The following is a 12749-nucleotide window of genomic DNA, read 5'->3' as shown; positions in this document are numbered from 1 at the left end:
TCAAGAGATGCCGTGCCACTCACCAACAACCTCCAGATAGAGCTCTTCGATATCTGGAGAATCGACTACATGGGACCTTTTCCAAAGTCAAAGAACTATGAATACATCTTGGTGGCAGTTGACTATGTCTCCAAGTGTGTTGAAGCCATGCCACGCAGAGCTGCTGATGCAAAGAACTCCAAGAAGATGTTTGAAGAACAATATTTCCAAGATTTAGAGTTCCAAGGATGGTGATTAGTGATGGAGGCACTCACTTCACCAATAAGAACTTTCAAAACTATGTGTCAAAGCATGGAATCCATCACAACGTCGCTACTCCATATCACCCACAGACAAGTGACCAAGTAGAAACATCAAATAAACAAATCATGAATATTCTATAAAAAGATGGTCAATGACATGGGGACTGCATGGAAGGATCGACAACCCGATGCATTATGGGCTTATAGAACGGCCTATAAAACACCATTGGACATGTCACCATATCAACTGATCTACGGGATGACCTACCATCTACCTGTTGAGCTAGAATTTAAAGCTCACTAGGCCATCAAGCGATGGAACATGGACTTTAAAACCGTAGGAACCAAGAGAAAGATGCAACTCTCTGAGCTTGACAAATGGCGTGAAAAAGCATATCACAATGCCAAGATATACAAGGAGAGGACCAAAAGATAGCATGACAAGAGGATAAAGAAATAAGTTCATCCCCGGAGATAAGGTATTACTTTTTAATTTCAGGGTTAAATTATTCGGGCATGGAAAACTTCGGACCAAATGGGAAGGACCATTCAAGGTGATAAGCACTTCATCACATGGAGGGGTAACACTTGAAAATGATGAAGGTACGTTATTCAAGGTAAATGGCCTCCGTCTCAGATCTTTCTAGAACCTGAAAAACCACCTGAGGATTTGGATGAGGTAGATTCTCTGATTTTACCATAGATTTACACCACTGCCATCTTCTTTACGTTTCGTAACGGATAGATATGCTTTTCAAGATTAGATAGGGATGAGGTAGCGTGCCCGTGCGTTGGTACGGGATAGCTAACAATTTATACTAAAAACACACAGATCACATGATAAGATAACAATACTGTAAAAATAAATATCAACGTTAAATTTACAGTTAATCCAAAAAGCAAAGTTTACGAAATTAACAGTCATGGAGAGCGCGGCATCACAGGCTTACAAACTCTACTTTATAGACCTTTCCGTGATGCGCCTAAGATAATGTTTTATATCAGTAGGAAGAAATCTCCGATATCCATTTCTTTGGTGCACCAATAAATCTACGAATAAGTTTCGCCGCATCTCCATACCATCCAGTACACAGGCTAAAGTATATATGTGTAAATATTAGTGTCTGTCATATAGGTAATACTGCCAACAAAGATTTGAAAACATAAAGAAAGCGACATGTTTTCCTATCCATATAGGAAATTTAAGCTCTGACCCCTATAATTTCAAATTCGTGTGTTGCAAGAAAAAAAAAATGATACCTCGGTAACATACGTATGAGCGACGTGTTTTTCTATCCATAGGAAGGATTTTTTTTGCCTTATACTCATAAAATTTTCATTTTTGTTCTCATAAAATTCACTTCTGTTTCAAATTTCTTCTATATACCTGTTTTGGATTTCCATGAGTAAATCTTCCTCCACTTATACATAACGGGAGTCATTCATATTTCAGAAATTCTAACAGAATGACAAAAAACACTGACAACAAAACAATATAGAAGGTCACCAATTCTCCCAGCGTAACAATGTGCTAGAACTTGATAGACACAAAGGAAAGCATCTGGCTATAATCAAGAGATAAACACACATTCCACATGTTTCATTCCTTAAAATATAATCACACATAACATTGGAGCCTGTTTGGTAACCCTTCGCTTCATGATTCTCGACCGAAGCGAGCATTCGGGTGCTGAGGAGCTGAAAAATATCGAGTAACACACAACACACACATTCTCTGCCAATTTTCCCTCATCGCCCACAGCTCTCTCCGTGGACAGCGTCCCTTCTCAGCAGCATGGCTGCCCTTCTCAATAGCCAGCATCACCACAACCTTTGACAAGTGTGACAATGGAGTGATGCCGTAAATCAGAAATTTCTGGATATAGTTGGACTGCATGATGCAATGTGACTATGTGGAAACATGTAATTTGAACATGCATAGAAGAAAAACATTACTAATTAGAGAATGAACAAAACAAAGCAATACAAATCATGCAAAACAAAGCTAGGAAGAATATGTTCGGAAACCCAAAAGTCAGTGGCCTGTGCATTGCTTCATAGCAAGGGAAAAATAAAAATTCGAAACAAACTGATATAGCCTGCACCTAATTTTTCAAGTCTCCATCAGTACATATGAACATTTTTTTTTTAAAAAATGATGAGACAGCATGCTAATATTAACCTCTTATTGCAACCAACATAGATGTTGCAACCCAGTAAACAGAAACCAACAACTCCCAGGATGGACTAACTTACATCATGAGACCATATCTTTTTCCCCCAGATTTTAACTTTCACTACATCAACAAATGGACATGTCACAGAATTTGGGTCTAACTTACATCAAGAGTGAACGAAGCGCCCTAAAAATAACACAGTCAAACTCGAAACCATGTCACCGTCAACCTCGAATTACAATGGCATTATTGAAAAGGCTTACACATTAGGACTTTCACAACCTCAAGGAACAACGAAAACATGCATGTGAATCCACACAAATGCAACAGCAGTATGCATGATGGTACAAACTATTCTGTGATTCAGTGTTTTGATCCCTTCGAGATTCAGTGATTTATTTAATTTTAATGATGCTTTTTTAGATCATTTACTTAGACTTCAACTCCAGGGTTTTTCAGAACTAGCAAAGTTGTTTCCAATGATATCTATGCTTAGTGAGTGAGCGAGTAAGAAATAAGGAACACAAAATGAAAATTTATAGGTTCTATGAATATGTGCATAGATATAAGTTGATTTAGCATCTGGACAGTTCGAATGTAACTATAACAGTAAAGCATACCATTTTCCCCGTTGGGGCCGAGAAACATGCCATTATATTGAAAGAATTGGACAAACTCTCATTATATATTTGAATAATTTGGGGGAGAAATATTCATGTCAGACCACAAGACTCGGTTCCAAAATTGCAGAAGCATCTAAGGGAAACACCAAACATACAAATTCAAGTAACTAATTGCGTCCTCCCTTTAGCTATTAAAGACATAAAACATAATAATAGAAAACAGAAGACATCATCAGTCTCTGGCTAGTTGCTTACACCATATCAATGTCACCGACACACTGAACTTCTAAGGTCTGCAGTGATGTTTGATCCTGAATAAAACATTTTTCAGGTTTGAACCAGCCGGAGTGAAAATGCCTGGCCGGTGTTTTTTAGGTCACACGACAACTCAGCAACTATTACTGCTAAGATATAAATTCACACAAGCCAACAGCTGACCTTCCTTGTACATCACAGCAATAAGTGATGCTGCAACTACACACATCTCTTATATTCTTTAGAGATAAGATCCAACTCATCAAGAACTAATACTGCTACAACTATGGATGAATAAACACATAGGTATTGACACCAAGGGACTCACGCCTTTATCCAGGTGATGAATTGACACCAAGGGAGAACCAGTACTGAGCTATTTACTGCAACTGAACAAAGAAGATACAGGCTAGCTGATTAGGTACTTACATGTTCACCTGATGCAATACTGGTGCCGACGTGCTTGCCTGAACTGAGGTCCTGAACTCAGCTTTCTCTGTTGCTGTGATGTTCACCTGAAAAAAGAAATTGGTAACTCTTCCTTCATAGAACATCATTTCTGTCAAATGCTTGCAGCAAACTATGCCAAGCAGGCCTTATATGTAAATGTGTTTCTTCGCTACTAATATGTATGTGTGCATAGGGATGAAAATGGATCGGATACGGACGGATATCACCGATATTACATTTATTTTCATATTTCTGTCCGGATTCGGATTCGAATACGGATAGTGTCAACTATGTCGGATAGGATACGATTGGATATCGACATCATAAATATGTGATTTGAGTATTCGGATACGGATACGGTATCGGATGTTGGATATCCGGACTCGGATACGGACAGATCTCAACCCCTCTAAATGGATTCGGTTTCGAATACAGTCGGAAAATATCCGTACCATTTTCATCCCTATGTGTGCATGATTCCTGATTACTGGAGTATGAGAATACTTATCCATGCAACCGCCACTGGTAGAGAACCGAGCTTTACTCCCGGTGGGGAACCCCCTCTAGTCCCGGTTCCCCACCCGGGAGCAAGCATCCGGGACTAAAGGGGGGGTCCTTTAGTCCCGGGTCAGGAACCGGGACTAAAGGAGGACCTTTAGTCCCGGTGGGTAACACCAACCGGGACTAAAGGTGCCTCCTGACATGCCACGATGGCCGGCACCTTTAGTCCCGGTTGGTAATACGAACCGGGACTAAAGGTTTTTTTCTTTTTTCTTTTCTTTTCATTTTTTTGTTTTCTTTTCAAAATAGGTTTTCGAAGTCGTATTGTACGCTGCTAATTATACATTTATACGCGCATATAGTATGTTTCGGTTCAAGCACAATGAACGTATTAAATCACACAATTCAAGCATAGAAATATATATATATATATATATATATATATGCATGCATGCATCATATATATATTTACATGCATGCATGCATATGTGTATTTTACATTATATTATTTCATGTGCATATATTACAAAAGATTGCATTATAGTTGTTGTGACATAACAAGTTTCCTCTCATCCTCTAGCTTGGCTTCAATGGCAGTGTTGGGTCGAAGTAGAACTCACCCTTGGAATCGATGACCTGCTCATTAAAAAATCCGGCTATAGACTCTTGAATTGCTTTGATTTGGTCTTACCGTATGACCTTTATCTCCAATCATCGAGTCTACAGGTTTGAATTAAAGGAAAATAAATTAATATATGTACATATATATATATATATAAAGACATAGTAACACAATCAATAATAATAATTAAATGAATATATAGTATATTTTTAACGTACTTTGAGTCTCTCTGTAGGAGTTCTTTGGGAGAGCACCTTGATAAACTTGCAAACATAGTAACCACAGTAGTTGTTCCCCTGTTCCTACCTCAGACACCACTTTACGAGAAAAAGATTTGTCATCCAATCTGGTGATCCGGTGAAAGCTATATGTTTAATTAATAAAGATGATGCGATTCAGTGGACTTACTTTCAAAGGGATTACATTCAGTGGCGCTTTGCATTTTTCCATGTGTTGCTTCTCAATAAAGGTTTTCCAAACACTGCCCAATAAAAAATTTGCCACGTCATCAGATATAGTTAATCATCATGTTTGTGTGTATATATAGTTGCTAGAGATCCCGAAATTACCTCTAGATAATATCTATCATATCTTGGTAGTCTTGTTGTGGTTTTCTCATCGAGTCATAGATTATCAAGTGACTTTTCACCAGATCGATGTCCATCAATATCCAGTGATTGCTGCATGTGTTTATAGGATATAACGCATAACACTCATTAATTAACTAGAATCAACATATGAGCCATTAAGGCTATGATCGACATGATTAACACTCACTTGAAGTTATAGAGAAAGAGTATATCCTTCTTGTGGCGTTGGTTCACTAAGAAGTTCATGATGTTACTCTCTGACTCAGACTTCCAATTAGTCTTTGGAGTAATTGGGTCTTTGAATACTATATGGGGATCAACAAAACCAATTTCATTGCAGCCTTCCTTTCTGAGCTCTGTCATTGTAAATCTGCATATATATAGTACTTGTTAGGATAATTTATATGCATATACACACATATGATGAGTTTAATAATAGATCGAAAGAATTATTACTTATAGGCAATAGCAGCTAATGATAACTTTGTCCAGAGAGGTTAGGTGGCATAGTTGATGAAATTCTGCAAAGTCAACATACATAACATCATCGCCACGGAACCAATGTTCGTCTCTAATTCTGACACCAACGCAGAAGTCTCCACTGGTAGACGCCTGCATGTACCACTTGTTTAGCAGGTACATTTGCGTCCCCAGATCAGATAAGGCTTGAGGGTTGTATAGACTCTGGCCTAGTACAAATTTTTTCTTCCAAATATCAACCTCCGCCGCACTCTCAATGTTTCCATCACCAAACATCTGGTAAAGGTCGAGACCAGTCTCATCAAGAAATTCACCAAGGTGATCCAAATCGACATCCGGAGGTATGTTTGTCTGATGCATTAATCCTAAATTCGAACCATATTCATTACCAACAACTAGCGGGGGGATTGATTGGTGCGCTTGTTGTCCGAGTTGGGCAACTCCTTTCCCTGCCCGCTTCTTTTTCTGTGCCGCCTCAATTGACTTGGTGAGAGTGCGGTCATAGTCTGATAACGTTGATTTGGACGGCTTACGAGGTTCCCGCTGTTGTTGCTGGTAAGAAGTCACCTTTTTTCTTAGAATATCCGGAGCTACGAAGAAGTACGGTTTCTCCGGGTTTCTCCTTGCTTCTTGATTCATTTTAAGTTTGTCATAGAATCTAGACATGTCTTTTTTATATGCATCAGTTCCTTCTTCCTTCTCTTCAGATATTATTTTGGGAATAGCCCTTGGTTTCACGGTGGCTTTCTTTGCAGGCGGGGACTGGTTCTTCGTTTGAGGGGCTGGCCTCTTGCTAGGCTTCTTGGTAGGCGGGGGCGGGGGAGGCGTTGGAGACCTCCTTGGAGGTGTTGGCAGCGGCGTTGGAGACCTCCTTGGAGGTGGCGGCTGCGGCGTTGGAGACCTCCTTGGAGATGGTGTGGATGCAGCCTCGTCTTCCAACACAATGTCATCGTACAGAGCACTATGATGATCTAGCGATTGAACAATTGGATTTAGGTTGGGGGAGGATCTGCTACAAAAAAAGGAATGACATATTATTATGAGCAGATTGTTAATTATTTAAGCCAATACAAATTAATGATGTAGTGTTTTCATCCGCACGTACCTATGGTGAGGTAGTTCAGGAGGAGGTGGAGCCGACATCCCTGGAATGATGATGTAGCGCTTGCGCCATAGAATGAATGTCTTCTCCGCTTCTCCTAGAGTCTTCTCGCCATCACCTCCAGGAATGTCAAGAGGCAAATCACTAAAACCTTTTTCAGCTTTATCTACTGAGATGGTAGCATATCCTTCTTGGATTATATTCCCATGAATCCTTGGTGTCTGGGTTCGGTCGATAGGATTAACAAGACCGATAGCCACCTTGATTGTGGAATTCTCCTTCGGAATGTGTAGCTCACACGTTGTACAAGGTTCAGTGACGTCATCCACAGGGAAGTGCAGTCCTGTGTCCCCTTGATTTGGTATCTTCGTGGAAGCGCAGCTGCTTTTCAACTGAACAGATTGGCTAATGTTGATTCCTGGCTCTGATGCCTGCTTGCTTGCACTCACTGCTATTTGCACTTGCCTTCTGATTTCCTCCTGCATTCTCGCTTCAAGGTTTTTTTCCCGCTCCTGTGCTTCACGCACCACTTCCTCCAACCTCTGGAGCCGCTGTGCCTCTTCTTCCTTCTTTCTCTGGCGACTTCTGTAGGAAGGTCTGTCCTGAGGGAATCCATGCTCCCACGAGACACTTCCTTTGCCTCTAGTTCGGCCACCATGTTCAATAGTCCCGATGGCGTATGTCAGCTCATCCTTCTCTCTGTTGGGCCTGAACGCACCACTAGCAGTAGCTCTCTGAGCATAAAACAATCTTTCTGCTGCTTCTTGCAGTCTTGCGCCATAAACGCACTTCCCTGTCTCCTGGTCTAGTGTTCCCCCATGAGCAAAAAACCAATTCTTTGCACGTTCTCCCCACTCGAGTGATTCTGGTCAGATACCCTTGGCAAGAAGGTCTGCTTCCATTTTGTTCCACTTCTTAATGGCAGTCGGGTAGCCACCTGATCCCAAGGTATGGTGGTATGTCTTCTGTTGGGCATTACATTGGTTCTTTATCACCCGACTCACACCCTCTTCCGAAGTCTTGTACTGTACAAACTCATCCCAATAGGGCCTCTGCTTTGAGATCGGGCCTGGGACAGTAAAATCTGGTGCTATGTTCTTCTTGACATACGTCGTGTATAGGTGTTTCTTCCAAGTCTGAAACTGGGTGGCCATCTTCTTCATTGCCCAATCCCTAACTCGCTCCTTCAATTCATCACCATCTATTATATCATCATAACCATCTGTTTGGAGCGTGAAATGTACCAAGACATCATTCCAAATTAACGCCTTATCACGATCGGAGACAAAACTGATATGAGGAGCATTGGTCTTCTTCTTCCATTCACGGGTACTAATCGGGAGCCGGTCCCGTACAAGGTAACCACAGTGGTGCACAAATTTCATTTTATTCGGCCCCCCCCCCCTGGTTCTCCTGTATCCACATTGAACTCTGAGATGATGAAGCGACCCTCCAATGGCTTTTTGGGACCTCGAACATTTTTACTCTTCGTTGTAGTTGTTGATGTCGATCCAGAGGGCTACAAAACATAAACATTATTTTTAATGTCATGAGCACACATAAGACATATTATAATATATATAGCTAATAATAAAAAATATATTCTTGGCCAATATGTTGTTGCTCATTTTGTTCAAGAGCTAAGTACTGACTCCCGTCATCTGCATCCTCTTGCACAATATTTTTAGCACCATCATCGCCGGCAACTTGAGTGCCAGTGTTGATCAAATTCATCATCAACTCCTCCTCATCCATATTTCTCGGGTCGGCCATCTAGCTTCAAAAAACAAAACCAATATATAGTACGTCAAATCTTTGCTTATTACATGCATAAAATCTACGAACAATATGCATTATTAAATCTTGCCCCTCGGTCACGGACGCAATTCGCCACACTAGGACGAACTACGTCGGTACTAGGGCGAATTAGGGCACAAGATAGGGCGGTGTGACAAGAGTGGCGATGCTCCACTCCGCCGTATATATGTCTGTACACATGGGTGAACGAGGGCGGCGGTGCTCCGCCGTATACATAGAAACGCATGGACGAAATGCATATGAATACAAATGACGTATATATACGTGTCGGCGCGGTGGGCGGTGTGCTGATGACGATGACGTGAGGCGGGCCGGCGTGCTGACGACGACGACGACGTGAGGCGGGCTGGGGCGGTGTCGGTGCGTGATGTTGTGATCCTATGTACCATGTGAACCATGTAGTCATTAATCATATGAGAAAATTCTATGTTAATAATGTAAGTATAAGTCATTATGAAATGTAAGTATTTGTCTGTAGCCATGCATGCAAGTCCAACCAAAACTGCTAACATCATCACATGTGATATTTTTGATAAACTAAAAAACGCCTAGTTTACAAATTGGGTATCAAAATTGAGTTCCTATTTGACCAGGATTTACAAATAATATATAGCGTGTTTATTATACAAGCCATGGATTTACATCGATCTAATTAATTTCTAAAGTAATTTCATTGGTGGTCCTTAATTAAACTTGTCATGAGTTCAGGTCCCAGTAATCTTAAAATGTATTTTTGTACCATAAAATGCAGTTTTTGACACTCTAATTAAACTTGCTAATTTGTCCATATAATATCCAAATATTCAAAACTTGCGTTAAGATATGTTTTTTATTTAAAATCATTTAGAGTTCCAAATATTCATTTTTAGTTCCTAGATTTTGTGATTCAAAATTTGGAATTTTCAATCGACCTCGAGCGTTGACATGGCTTACACCAAAGTTGTAGTTTTCGACGTGATCTATAACTCGGCAATGGAGGGCTCGGATGAATGTACAAAGAGATCGACGAATATATCACCTCGATCGAGCTTGGCAGTGTGGAGGGCCTCGGGCGCGGTGGGGCAACGCGCGGTGGAGGACCTCGGGCGCGGAGGAGGGCGCGGTGGAGGAAGAGGGCGCGGTGGAGGACCTCGGGCGCAGAGGAGGCCGCACGAGGAAGAAGAGGGCGGCGCCGGGCACGGAAGACGAACGGACGCGGCGCGAGGAAGAAGAGGGCGGCGGTGTTCGACGAGGAAGAAGACGAGCGGATCGATCTGCGCCAGGCGCTGGAGGTTATATACCAGAGAGAATTACTCCCGGTGCCAGCCACCAACCGGGAGTAAAAACCCTTTACTCCCGGTGCGTATTACCAACCGGGAGTAAAGGTACCTTTACTCCTAATGCGTGTTACCAACCGGGAGTAAAGGTATACCTTTACTCCCGGTTGGTAACACGCACCGGGAGTAAAGGATTTTTTTGGCGGGCCACGAAACTGCAGCCCACCTTTACTCCCGGGTGGGCTTCCCACCCGGGAGTAAAGGTGGCCTGCAGTTTCGTTTCCCGCCTGTTTTAAGCAATAGTCTTGTTAAATACAATAGAAATGCAATAGTTTTTGTTAAATACATAGTAAATTAAATAAAAGGCATAAAATTATTTTGTTAAAAATATGAATTTTCTTTTTGTTTATTGCACATAGGAAAAATCTATAACCTAACTTTTTATTTTTTGTTAGAATTATAAAACATAATGTAACTAATATTTATTATTTCGTTAATGCAAAAATGTAGTGTTTAATTAAAATTATTAAAACTATTGGTTTTGGACAGGAAATTTGTTTTCACATCATTTTAACGTTAATATTTTAATTTTTCATCACTCAGTATCCTAATTTACCTTTTTGAGAGAGAAATCCCACCAAATCAAACATTGATTTAATTTGAAACATGACATAATAAACATCTGAATTCACAATTATTACATAATATCTCAAACACACACTATATTAAATCACTATATCATCAAGTGGGCACAGCAGTGAACTTCTTCTTTACGTATGTCCCTTGGTTATGATCGCTTCGTAACCATGGAGTGTCCTCATCATTTACCAAGATGCTAGGGTCTTTGTTCACTTTGAAGAGCGGAATTCGGTCATCCTTTTCATATTCTTCTGACATGTCCGACTTGTCCTCAATTCCCACGATGACTCTTTTCCCTGAAAGAACTATGTGGCGCTTTGGCTCTTTGGTTGAGTCATTATCGTTTTTCCCTCTTTTTGGTTTGGTAGACATATCATTGACATAGAACACCTAATTCACATCCTTAGCAAGGACGAATGGTTCGTCTTTGTACCCAATATTACTAAGGTCTACTGTTGTCATTCCATACTCGTTGTCTACTGTTACCCCGCCTCCGGTCACCTTGACCCATTGGCACTTGAACAATGGGATCTTCAAAGTAGGTGCATATTCTAGTTCCCATATTTCATCTATGCGTCCATAATATGTCTGCTTATTCCCATTCGGGTCTGTGGCATCTATGCGGACACCACTGTTTTGGTTGGTACTCCTTTTATCTTGGGCTACTGTATAGAATATGTTCCCATTTATCTCGTACCCTTTGTATGTGACGATATGCCATGATGGTTGCATAGCCAATAAATACAGTTGCTCATGGATGCTCTCATCACCTTGACATTTTTTTCGCAACCAACCGCCGAAAGTTTCCATGTGCTTATGCGTAATCCAAGCTTCAGTCTTCCCTGGAAACTCGGATCGTAAGAGATCCTTGTGTGTCTCAATATACGGATCTACCAAAGAGGAGTTCTGTAGAACTGTGTAGTGCGCTTTATTGAAATAATCATCATCCGTACCAATATATGTTTTCCTCCCTAGTGTCCCCTTTCCGCTTAGTCTCCCCTCATGTCTCGATTCAGGAACACCAATCGAGTCAAGGTCGGGAATAAAGTCAACACAGAACTCAATGACCTCTTCTGTTCCATAGCCCTTGGTGATGCTTCCTTCTAGGCGAGCACGGTTGTGAACATATTTCTTTAGGACTCCCATGAATCTCTCTAAGGGGAACATGTTGTGTAGGAACACAGGACCGAGAGTGAAAATCTCCTTGACTAGGTGAACTAGGAGGTGTGTCATAATATCAAAGAAGGAAGGAGGGAACACTAACTCAAAGCTGACGAGACATTGAACCACATCATTCTGTAGTTTAGCTAGATCAGTTGGATCAATTGCCTTCTGAGAAATTGCATTGAGGAATGCACATAGCTTCACGGTGGCTAGACGTACATTTGGAGGTAGAATTCCTCTTAATGCAACTGGAAGTAATTGCGTCATGAGAACATGACAGTCATGGGACTTTAAGTTACAGAATTTCTTCTCTGGCACATTTATAATACCCTTTATATTCGAGGAGAATCCAGATGGTACCTTGATGTTGTTTAAGCATTCAAACATGATTTCCTTCTCCTCTTTGCTTAGAGTGTAGCTAGCACGACGTAAGTAATGGCGTCCATCATCTGTCTTCTCTGGATGCAGGTTGTCTCTTTCTCTCAAACAACGCAGGTCCTGTCGTGCTTCAAATGTGTCCTTAGGCTTTCCATACACGCCCATAAAGCCTAGCAGGTTCACACAAAGATTCTTCGTCAGGTGCATCACGTCGATCGAGCTACGGACCTCCAGGACTTGCCAATAGGGTAGGTCCCAAAATATGGACTTTTTCTTCCACATGGGTGCATGACCGTTAGCGTCTTTCGGAATAGGTTGGCTTCCATGTCCTTTTCCAAAGACGACTTTCACATCATTGACCATATCGAGTACATCCTCACCGGTTCGGTTGCGAGGCTTGGTCAGGTGGTCTGCCTTCCCTTTAAAATGCTTGCCTTTCTTTCTTACGGGGT

Source organism: Miscanthus floridulus, chromosome 10 (genome assembly GCF_019320115.1).
Source record: "Miscanthus floridulus cultivar M001 chromosome 10, ASM1932011v1, whole genome shotgun sequence".
In the NCBI taxonomy this organism is placed as follows: domain Eukaryota; kingdom Viridiplantae; phylum Streptophyta; class Magnoliopsida; order Poales; family Poaceae; genus Miscanthus; species Miscanthus floridulus.
This window is presented reverse-complemented; position numbering follows the sequence as displayed.